Source organism: Pithys albifrons, chromosome 12, assembly GCF_047495875.1.
Source record: "Pithys albifrons albifrons isolate INPA30051 chromosome 12, PitAlb_v1, whole genome shotgun sequence".
Taxonomy (NCBI): domain Eukaryota; kingdom Metazoa; phylum Chordata; class Aves; order Passeriformes; family Thamnophilidae; genus Pithys; species Pithys albifrons.
The window spans coordinates 9,971,764-9,984,268 of NC_092469.1; the positions used below are offsets into that span (position 1 = coordinate 9,971,764).

Here is a 12,505-nt window from a genome sequence, read left to right on the forward strand (position 1 = left end):
AACCTAATAGGTGTAGAGATAAATTCTGATCCTCAACACATTCTGACAAATTCCATCAGTCCAAGTATGGAATCTTGTTACATTGTGGTATTTGAAGATTTAACCATCAGAGGAAGGAATATGAAAATACTGATCATTTTTAATTTTCAAGTGACAAGTTAGAAATCACAAATGAAATAAGTTAGAAAAAATCTTTACATAAAGAAAATTTAATTTGGGAAAACTAAGAAAAGGAAAAAAAATACCAACATAAACAGGGATAATTACCTAATGACACTCCAAATATAGCTTATGATTACTTCCATTCCCTTCAGCAAAAAACATTTAAATACTACACACAAAAAGAGGACTAAGGATGTTTCACTACCCCAAAGTAACTGATGCTGGGGAGGTAAAACAGTTCCTTGAGAGCCCTTAGTTCAGCCTCTGCCAGACTCAGTGCATGGGCAGAAATTCAGGCTTTTCTGCCATATGTATGAACTACCAGGGTGTGAGAAGGGTTCCTCCTCTACTCAGTGATACAAAAGGTGACCATGCAAAGTGGAACACAGCCAAAATAAGAATTAGAGAACACATTGTCTTGTGGAAGGGTGAGGACAGTCTTGGAGGGCAGGAAGACTGAGATGTGCTTGAGCCAAAGCATTTCATGGTATTTGTTTAGTAAGAGGACACGGTCCCCAGGTATTTTGGTGAACTTGGCCTTCTATTTCCTTGGCTTCCATCACAATGTAGAAACTGAAGCATTTTAAAATATCAGACCATTTTGACATTTTGAAAATGAAGTATTTCAACATGGTGTTGAAAAGATTTTGTCAGTTTTTTTTCTACCCAGACTATTTGTCAAGCAGTTTGAGCCACTCTGAACCTTTCCTCAGAAATTAATGTCACCCTGATGACCTGCCACTCCTCAGCTTTACTTTTCAAATGGCTTAGCCACAGTCTCACTTACACTTGGCAAAATTTTTGTTCTGTTTTATTTCAAATGGTAATTTTAAGTACAAGGCTTCCTGTAATCTGCAATGCAACAGACTGCTTAGTCAACACCACCCCTGTGAATGTTGAGGAGACCCTATGGTGTTTAGAAGGAAACAGGATATGTAACATTCTGCTAATTAAATAAGACAGCTTTTATTACTAAGCAGCGTCTTTACATTTCCCACTGTAGTCAAGATATTCGCATACACCTAATGCTTCAATTTACAGGCTATAAACAGCCAAGTCATTGCAATGTAATTATTAATTGCAAGCATATTTGCATGGAAATTACTCAGCAATTAATATTTTACAGAAAAGAGTAGCAGTTAATTTTGGCCTCAGAAGACAATCTGTCCAATGGTGTATTTCTGAGACTTCAGAAACAACAAAATTAAAAAAAACCCAAGTTGACATTGCTTTAAGATAATTAAAATCCGGATTTCTTAATAATTCATTTCTATATGTTTAGATGTGTTTATATTTATTTAGGATCCTTAACTATAAGTTTGAATGAACAGTAGGAAAACATGCAGAAAGGAAATGCCTGTTTCCTTCGGACTGGCTGAAATGGACAATACAAGTTACAAGGAATCTCTATGATCTTTCAGTCAAGTTTTCATTTAGAGAACAGAGCAGAAAGGGCAGTGTTGTACCATCTCACAGAAGGGAAATTGCTTTAAAATGTATATTTTGGGTTATTATTCTATTTTGAATAGGTTGAAGATCCAATGACATCAAAATATATCTTACAAGCTCTACTGAAATCTTAGAACATCATGTAAAAAAATGGCAGAGTCAACAAAAATGATGACATGGGAATGTATACACTCAGGCCATGTAACTAGCTGGAAAGACAAACTAAAACTAATCCTGGGTTAAATGTTCTCCTGACTTTAAGGGGAAAGTTCCAGCCAAGCTCAAATATGAGCACATGCTTCTAGACACAGAGCTATTTCTTCCTTTTGACAAATGTAAACATTAGACCACGTACTAACTGGAGTAGGAATTAGAGTGTGTGTATTTTTGACTTATAAACAGAAACTGTATTCATAGTTCTTTAGAGACATAACCTTTGTAGAACTATGAAAATTTTAAACGAAAAGGCTTTTTTTTCCTGGGCAATAAACTAACTGCAGTTTATAATCAACTTTATCAAAGCCACTATTATTAATCCTACATGCTACAGTTATTTTGCTGATTCTATAATTAATCATCATTGATATAATTTCCTTTGACATCTCAAAGAAAATAAATAAATCAGAAGTTTTTCCTAGTGAATAAAATGATTAATAACCAAAAAGAAGTCGTCATTACAGGTATGAGCTCAAGACCGATGAAGACAAGAGGCAATTTCACAGTGTTGAAAGCACTGGGTATTTCAAATCCAGTACTAAAGTAACAGTAGCGATTTCCCTGTCATCTGCTCAAGGCTGAGTGCTTCACAGGGATAAAAATATTACATTTAAATAAATTTACCTTGTTAGTAACAATGCCTTTTTTTTTTACTATTTTTTTTTAAATTTTTTATACTCAACCAAATCCTACAATCTAACCTGTAAGGAAAGTTTGCAAATATGAATTTTGGCTGGAAGTCACTGAAAAATTGTGAGAAAGGCTCATAAAATCTAAATCTGTAAAGGCTTAGACCCAAGTTACAGTCGAGAGGCTTGGAGTCTTCCTCAGTGACTGCAAATGTCAAGGAAGACACTTGGATGACTGAATTTTAAAGAAAAATTGCAATTGTCAATGTCAATGTGATCACTCCAGAACCACAGCGAGGAACAGTCTTAGCTATTTGTTGGATCAGGATCTGATATTGCCACTGGCATTTTCTCTAGAATCGTACTCTACTATGGTCCTCTAAAATCAGTATGCAGAATATGCACTCTGATAATAAAATTCAATTTGCTAAGAAGTTTCAAAAGCCTGTTAGAGAGTCTCTTCAAGTTTCTATCTTCAAAGAAAAGAGCAAGAACCTTCAAAGATGACAAAGAAAGGAAGCAAGTTATGTTTCAAACTACCTGTGGAAAAAAAATTAAAGCTTGTTGTTTTTAAGCTTTTCTTGTCATCATTCATTAATTTATTTGCTCAGGCAAATCCTCAAGAGAGCAAAACCCAAATCCTGACAAAGTCACTACACAGAACATTATTTTAAGTTCTGCATGTGTTGCTCAAAGCCTTGTGCTCAGAGCTACAGGGCCATGTCTAATCTCAGAGTCAAACATGGTGAGCTCCCTGCATTGGCTGGTAACTGTTAGTAATGTGAGCAAAAGACATTGCACGACTGGTGCCAAAGCTTTGAACAAAATTACTTCCTTTTAACACACCACCACCTTAATTATGTGCTGGGGAACATAAAGCAGGTCAGACAATTTGTACTGGGACATCATAATTCCATCAGGATAATGCTGACATTGCTGAAGATTTATGAATGGAATCTCATAATTATTTTTTTAGTAAACATATCAAGTTTCTCTAATGGGGGCAGGGCCCTCAAAGTACTAATTAGCTATTGTTTTGGGGTTTGGTGGTTTGTTTTTCTGGGTTTTTTTTGTTTTTTTTTCAGAGTATCATATAAGATGTGGGGGGCAGAGGGTTGAGGGGAAGGATCTGTAACAAAAACAAGCACACATACAATTTATGTATGGCCTGTAATTCAAGCAGATGTTCTTATATAAGGGCTGTAGGGACTAAAGCCTTTCTGCACATAATTCCATTTGCTAACAACCTTCTGTCTGCACAAACTTTCAAGGCTATGATAGAATTTTGCTAAGCTACACTTCTTAAAAAAAAAAAAGGAACGAAAGGAATAGTACAGAAATAATCTTAAAAATGTCTTTGTTCAGTACTAGGGTTTGGCAACTTGACTGTCTTTAACTTTTAACCAGCTGTGTAATTCCACTGGAAGTTCCATTGGAATTATAACTGCATGAAACATCAATGAATTTGGGGGCGTTTCCTTTGGAAACCCATTCAAAGCAGCACTTGACCGTTGGCACTTTTACACTGGTACTGCAGAAAGAAATTGAACACACACTGACTCCGAAGAATTCATGATAAAATAATATCAAAAGCCTCACCTCTTGGTGTCCATGTCCAAAGATTTGTCAAGATAAATAGCTCAAAAACAAGTGAGAAAGAGGTAAAACCAGTTAAGTGGTCAGTGTTATAACACTGATATGCCGACAGCACAGTATAATGGCAATACTGCAAGTTGAAGGCAGAACACTCAAAATTACTGATTTTAACACTTCCCTGACAGATACACTGCCTCAAGAATAAAATAACTGGTCATAACACTGAAATATTCTAAAACTTTCACTGTAAATTATATTCATGTAGCTAAAGAAAATAGTTGGCCAAATATTTTCTCAGACACATCAGCATGTTCTGTTCTGTTCTGACACCACTGTAGTAACTAAACATTCACACCCAGTGATGTGTTTAGGCAAAACCTTTTTCTGTGACCAGTTGTAGTCAGATAATGGACTTTCTATGAAGGAAAGACAATATATGAAGATAACTTTTGTAGCAAGAATAACTGTTCAAGACTTCAGATCTCTAGCAGTCTTCTTTTTCCTTCTTGAAAACCAGAAAAAAAACCACCAAGGTAATCTTTTTAGAACAATGGCACAACGTTTCTACCTCATTTCCCTCATATGAGTATGGAAGGAGAAACAACCATGAACTACTTCTTACACCCTGCCTCTACAGATGTAATGTTTGCAGCAGTAGCACAGTCCTTGTACTGCCTCTTAAACAATGCTCTTAAATAAAGCTCTCTCTATATGGAAAGAGGCAGAAAAGGAACAGGATTCAGTTCACAAAGTGGAATTTGAATTGCATTTCATTGTCCTATAACTAGTTTAATACATTAAAAAAATCACAATTTGCCTTAGGTATAGCTGGTGTAAACAGTGTTTTTGTTGGTTTTCATTAAAAAGTTAAATGCTGTCCCATCACCATCTGTAAGTAACTTAAAAAGTTTTAAATATATAATTTGAAGGACATCTTTACCCACATCTACAGAAAATGGACTGATACAATCCAGTTCAGGAACATTTTGTATAATCAGTCCCTCTGCTTCATGAAAAGGTTTCTGAATGTGTTGCACCAACACTGTGGGTCCTTAGCAGCATCCACCTCAGTGCATTTCAACATTTCTCAGACTATCTTTGAAATAAAGAACTTAAGAACATGATCCTATAAATGTGATAGCTAAACATAGAAACATCAAGGTTGTAAAAGACCTCTAAGATCCTTGAGTCCAACTATAAACCCAGCACCACCATGTTCAACACTAAACTATATCCCAAGCGCCACATCCACACAGCTTTTGAGCATTGTAAAGTGGTAGGATAAATTTCTGATCTCAGAATAAACATTAAATCTTTATCTAGAGATTTGCTTTCAATTATTCTCATATTAGAGCACTTCCAAAGAAATCTGGATTGCATCCAAATAGTTTGGGATCACTCATTTTCTTTGAAAAGGCTTTTAATATGATGTTGATCATAGATACTCCCATCTTCTTTTGCTTCAAATATGTGACAGCAATGAAACCTCTTTTCTTTTTTTTTTTTTTTTAATGCTAGCCAGCTGCAGCACCTGCTCTTGTGTTCACTTTTCATATTTCACCAGAGATTTGAGGCTTTGTACAACAGCACATGGGCATGTTAACTAATTGTAGTCTTCTTATTTATGCTTTCATCTTCAAGATACTGAGTATAAAATGGAGAATGGAACTGAATCCTGTGCTTCAGGAGGATCAGGATGAGTACTGCATGTACAAGAGGGCTTTTGTCACATATCACTCTGAAACTGTCTTAGAAATTTTGCATATGAAGGATGAAAAAAACCTCCCTCAATTATTCTAGAGACAAAAATGATAAAGCATACTTATTGTTCCTGGGTTATATCATGAATAACATACTAATTCAGTAATCTTTTTTTTTCAGCATTTCTGAAATAACAGATCCTCAAAAGCATTGTTTAGGAAAAAAAAATTAGCACAATCAGGGCATGACAGTGGAAGCTTCTGAGGATGAGACAGACATTCAGAGATGACCATTCAACTGTGAGACCTCCTTCAGTGACACAATGGTCAGTTGTACGTGGCATCAAAGGAAAACCCTGGAAAGGAAATTTCTTCATCTCAAAGGTAATTTAAAGATGGAAAAATGCAGTCTGAATACTTTTTGTCTGATTCATATTACTATTTTGTTTCTAATCTTTGCATGCTTTTGCATCAGATATTAGAAGATTTTTTTTTTTAGTATGAAAGCTACAGCAAAAATGAGATTAAGGTGAAATGATGAGCACATCTATTTTTGGTAATATAAGGCAGAAAAATTGCTTCCTTATTCACTTGCAGTCTGAAATCCGCAATGAACCCAGTGTGCCTAGACAAAGCATTAGAAAATCTCATATGACATTTTTTGTAGTATTTTCAAAATTAATTTAAGTACTTGCTTTAAAAATCCTTACGCCTTCACTGAAAGAGGATGAGTGGAGGGGAAACAGATTTCTTCCTCTTTATATCATAGACTTCTTCACACTACTTTAAACACTTCATTGGTGAAGAGCACATCATGAGAGATTAAAGCACAGGATAAAGACACAAACTGACATCTTGGAAGAGAGAACAGATGGTGACACACCAACATTACTGGTAGGAACAAGAAACTCAGAAATATAAGAGGAAGCAACAATACAAGGCACAGCAACAGCACCAAATGAAACTTCTTCTGTACAGCTTTAAAGACTATTACATGCCTGGATCAAGGACTTGTGCCACCAGTGATCTTGATAAGAAACATATGGATGCATTTTACAATGGTGTGAGGATGCGATTCTGGCATTATTAGATCAACCGACAGCATTGCCCCCAGGCACTGGGCACATTGTGAGCATAATGGTATTAATTCTACTTCATTTGCTACAGCTTAGTTGTTTCCTTCACATCAAAATCCTTTTAATGAAAAGACAGAGGTCAGAAAGTTTTTCAGTGTACTGAAGTTCTACTGTAAGCCATTTGGATGCATATTCCTAAATCAATCTGTTACAAAGAAGTTATAAAAAATAACACATAATTTTGCTTTACTCTTTGCAAAGGCTCAGTTGTGCCTCTCAGTGCTGTGACCTTTTGGCACAGAGTGCCAGGTACCACTCATGTTTGTGAAGATTTAATTGAAGTATTGCACATGAATGGAAGGGTGAGTAGGAAGAATCCACTCACATATATGGAGTATGAAGGATTGGTTTGGTGACAAAATCAAGTTTCATTCTAACAATCATATAAGTGAAAACCAGCTATTTAATCCATCTATAGCTGTTAGACAAAGGGATTATGAGCTGTCTTCAAGCTTTACCATTCTCAGCTACAGGTTTTTTAACCTAACGGATTTTTGGACTGAAAAAGTCTATAATGCCTGCTGTGTACAGAGTTTGCAAAGATTTCTAATGAGCGCAAACTCTTAAAACCCCTCTTCTTTTTTTAGATAAACATATTTGATCTTTCCAGTCATTATCATTTTAACTTGCAAAGTGACATTATGCCAAAAAGAAGGAATTTATAAATTAGTTCCAATTTAGAAAGTTTTCTTGTCATTGTATAAATGACAGATCTTTAAAAAGACGACTTAAAATGAAATGCAATAAAAAAAATTTCACTTTTGTGGCAGGTTTTTCTTTCCTCTCTCTCTCTCTTTTTTTAAGACTGAAAGAATAAAACAATGTGCTATCAAAAAAGAAATGAGCGGTACAAAAAATTACAAATGTGCATGGACAGGAAACTCATTTAAATTCTCAGATTATTTTAGGAAAACTAAATTTAGTTGGGGCAGTAACAAAATAAAATGTAAGCAGAAAACAGTTTGAAAAGTTAAATTCACTTTTCAACAGAAATTAATAAAGCAGGATTCATACCCAGCTTCTTATTTCATACCTTGCTGGTGGCTGGAGATATTGATGTTTGAGATGCAAATCTGCTCTGCTGAACTTAACTAGAAGTTTGCTAAATATGTTACCGAGCCAACATATCATCCACACATTTTTATTTTATTCTTTTTAAGAACTGCAAAGTAGAGATGCAGAGTTGGGGTTTGGCTGTCAAATACCTTTAATATTTGGGAACACTTGAATTCTTTGATCAGACTGCATTTCTATGATGAAACAGATGATATCTACGAAAAATGATAATGAGCCCAAGTGATGCCAAGGTGACAAATAGACTGGAAGGTAATGGAAGACTTCTGCCAGTGAAGGGGAGAAAACAAATTTAGGGTTGTGAGAGGATTTTTCACAATAGCAAAGTGTTCTAGTGAGGTACCACTCCAGGTAGTGACCACAGAAAACTCCTGGGACTCCTGTGACCAAAGCAATTCTTTAGTGGATTCATTACTTCAGTTTGATCTCAGCTCAAAGTGGGATTTATTTGGGGTTTCACAGGGGACTCATGGATGGCAAACTCATCAAAACACTTATCAGTGTAGTGAAATGGAGCAACTTAACCACAGGGCCATTAACCTGTAGGAAATATCTTTCTGACATCTTGTCTCCTGCCAGCTATGCAGAGTTACACAGAACCCTTTAAGAAGTCATGAATGAATTGTCAGTTCATTTCAGGCACATTCTCCTTAACAATTCTTGGCTACCAGCAGGTTCCCTAGTCAGTTTGACCAAGTGTGGAGGATCATGTAATGGAGTCATGACCATTGACTGCCTCTGTTTAGGTGGGTCTATGTGAGTGTGTTTGCGTGTGTGTGTGTGTATGTGCATGTACTTACATACACACGTATTACGTACAGAATGGTGGTTCTGAGGGGAATAATTGCGACTGAAAACTTTTAGAGCTGAAAACACATTCTAAAATATTACCATAAGAGCTGCTGTGGTGAAAAACTTGCTAAAATACTGTTAGAAAGTGAATTAAAAAGAGGAAGCAGGAATAAAAGAAAGTGATGTCTAAAGGTTAAAAATATTTCCCAAAATCATTTATAGTCACATCTAATGAGAATATTTTTATGAGGGGAAATCATGCACTATGATCACAAGAAACAATTCTTTGATTAACAAAGGGATTCTGAAAAATCCACTTTCCAGATCTCAGACTTATGGGAAATATAGGTTTTGCATCATGCTTGTAGAAATCTTAACCATTACATTTTAGAGGTGAGTTTCAGTTCAGAGTGGGGTGTCTATGAGGATACAAACAGCCACTTAAAAAAACCCCAAAAAACAAAATAGGGAAACAGCTACTCTGAAACATCTGGGCAAAGACAGGAAACAAGTATCAGCTTTTAAATGAATCTTAATAAAACCTTCAAAACCTATCTTATTAATACTGTGAATGAGATGAGACACTTATAAAGAAATATTAAGAGGACAAATATGTTAAGGCAGTAACATACAACCACATATGATGTGTGGAAATATTATTCTCGAATAAGCCCAGCAAATAACTTAGAGCTAACCTGGCTTTAGAAAAGAGTAGTTTAGATTCTGAATACAAATGGGCCATGAAGAAACCCCCATTCTATCACTGCTTTACATCTCCTATATTAACTAGAAAAGCAAGGTCAGTTGACAAAGTTGCAAAGAATTCCTTGGACTATGTTGAAGCACACATTTCCCTTTCAGTACTGGATGCACAGGGGAAGATCATCAGAACTGGACAGAATTACCATGACACTATGGAATCAGCTTCCAATAATAATCAATTCAATTTTTTGAAACTTAACAGCTGCTAAAGTAGAAAAAGTTCATGGCCTTTCACAGATTCATCTTCATTTTTCCAAAGGAATACACTCAGAATGTGCCTGGGTCCTCAAGTAACCTTTATTTAGGGGGGAAATTTGGATCTGAGTATAGTCAGTACAATTTCAAGATAGTGAAACTGCAACTGATAGAAACTTCAACATGATTAGAATGATCTGTTAATCCTACATACAAACTTTCCTGTTTTTCATTTTTACTTGTGTAGTAGGCCTCCTTTTACTACTTTAATGGCTACATTTAAGGCGGAAAGTTAAATGATTTTTAGGATAATATTTTAGTGTCTGTTTCACAATGGTTTTTATTGAAGCAGTAAAGCACTTGCATGCACAGAGGAAAAGAAGGTGCATTTTAGAAATAAAACTATTAAGTAACATTATCTTGCCATGGATCATTCCCACAGGGATAGAGGAACCATTTAAAAAGCATAACTGCATTCAATTAAAATATGATAAATTTTTATCTCCATCTTATCCCCATTTTCAGCATTACATACTGATCAAGAAACAAAAAAAATCATGACTGTTTATGTTTAGAAGCTTTTGTCTGATCATATGTTGTACAATACCTTCATATTTCCCCCTTACTACGTATAGTAGGGAATAGATGGAATATGACAGCCTTCTCCTAGAAATGAGGATGGACATGTATGTTTCCATATCTAATTCCCAATATACAGTCCAGGAGCAGCAATCAATATTGCATGTCATCCGAGGATGAAGATATGCTTTTGCATATAATGGCAAGAACAAGTGGTTTCCAGGTGACAGAATGAAACAACTTCTTGTATCTGACACAAAATCACAGAAATATGTATCCAAAGCAAAATTCACAGAAACAACTTCATGATAGTGTTTCTGGGTGCCAAACCCTAAGCAATGTATATATCTTCTTTTTAGAAAGCACACACTGACAGGGACCTTGGAGATAGGTCCATTAATTACCTTGAAAAGGTTGTTTACTGCTTCTATCCAAAGAAGATAGAAAGCGACTTCTTTAAAGAGTGAATAAAAATAAATACAATATAAAACCCAAATATAATATTATTAAGAATAAATTAATAAATAGTTAGTTGAGAGGTAAATTAGTATATATTTTGCCCCACTTTGTAGGTCACTTTATCCTATGAATGATCTGCCCAGAGGAGGTTAACAATGTCTTTTGAAGTGTATTGGTTCTTCTATCGCCCTTTTGAGCACTGCCTCATATAGAAAAGTAATATTACAACCCAAGTACACAGTAGAGAAGCACCATTTCTGCTTTGCAGATGGCCAGCTGAGATATAAAGAAATTAAGTGATTTTTCCAATGTCAAACAAGAAACCTGCTTCAGAATGGAGAAAATCTAGGCCTTCTGAGTCTTGGCTGATTTCCTGAACAATCAAACTATTCTTCTGTTCTGGCATGAATAAACCTCTGGTTGCAGATTGGATTGGTGAAAGCATCAGTTCATCATGGGATGAAAAACAAAAAAGAGAAGAACTATCTGACACAGTACAATATAATCTGTACAGCAGTTTTCTTCTCCAAAATTATACCCCAAAATCTCATCTAAAGTTAAATAACACAGTAATTAAAAAAAAAAGGCAGAAGAAAAATTAAGTCTCTTAGACAAAGGGAAAAAGATGTTTCAACTGAGGCATGAAAATAAATGTAGATAATAATTATCACTTATGCAATGCTTTTTATCTTCAAAATACTGTATAAATATTACTTTAAAAATCCCCACAACACCTCATGAGGTGGGAAAATATTAAGCATAATGTAATAAGTTACACCCTCATATGATTTAAACCAATTTCATTCCAGAGAAACAAGGAAAAAGAAAGGCTTGGAAGGCTAAAAGAGTTTGTTTAAAGCACCTGAGCTGGCCACATTCTACACAGAAAGCTACACTGCCATCCAAGAGGACTGTCGTTCTCCCAAGCGCACATGAGCCAGCTTTAATTAATCCAGTCCAGGCTCGGCACAAGCACAACATCGAGCGTTCAACAGCACCAGACTCCGGGCAGAATCTGTGGGATAGTTAGCCTGGATCACGTTCAGTACCATGGGGTCACCCGCAGGATACAAGTCCCCCAATTAAACGCTGACCTGAATACCTTGGACAAAGGGCTGTCGTGGGGCCAGAACGGAGCACAGGCAGATCCAAAGCTGGCGCTGGCACTGGCACTGAAGAGCTGGCTCTGAAGTTTGTCCCTTACCTCAAAGGCAACCAAACAGGCGCTCACTGAGAGGCTATTGCACACACGATGGAGCTGCAGTGGAGATGGAGCTTTTCCACCTGCAGAGCCTGCCAAAATAATGTAAAAGGGCAAAAGGGAAGGTGGTAAGTCTAATCAAAGACAATGTTTTGAGCTGAATAAAACACTTAACTGCATGGAAAATTCCATTAGGTTGATTAGATACTTGCCTTAGGGCCCTCTTAAAACACCTGTTAAAAAAAAAAAAGATAGCTATTGCAACGCGGCTTAAAAATATTGGAAAAGCAGGAAATGGAGCTTATTAGAGCTCAAATTAGATCCAAGATTTATGTGAAGAACATTTGGCCTCTTTAAAAGGCCTGGTTAATCCCTAGATGGTTTTTATTGTTTCTATTATTATTATTTATTTATATAGTACCATAGGTATACATGGCACTTTACAGACAAATAAAAAGAAACATGGGTCCTTCCCCAGAGGGTTTACAATACCTGATCCAGCAAAGAGTTAAGTACATGAGTAACTTCATTTGCAGGACTAACTTTTCTTGGAAC

At 35.9% G+C, this 12,505-nt stretch overlaps 1 long non-coding RNA gene across 1 annotated transcript in view; it reads right to left on the bottom strand.

Moving 5' to 3' along the window:
- Positions 1–12,011, bottom strand: part of LOC139677694 (uncharacterized) — a 32,442-nt gene extending 20,431 nt beyond the window's left edge. The window contains exon 1 of the long non-coding RNA XR_011698906.1: positions 11,954–12,011. This is a non-coding gene — a long non-coding RNA (uncharacterized lncRNA). The remainder of the gene's footprint in view (positions 1–11,953) is intronic.
- Positions 12,012–12,505: the final 494 nt, after the last annotated feature.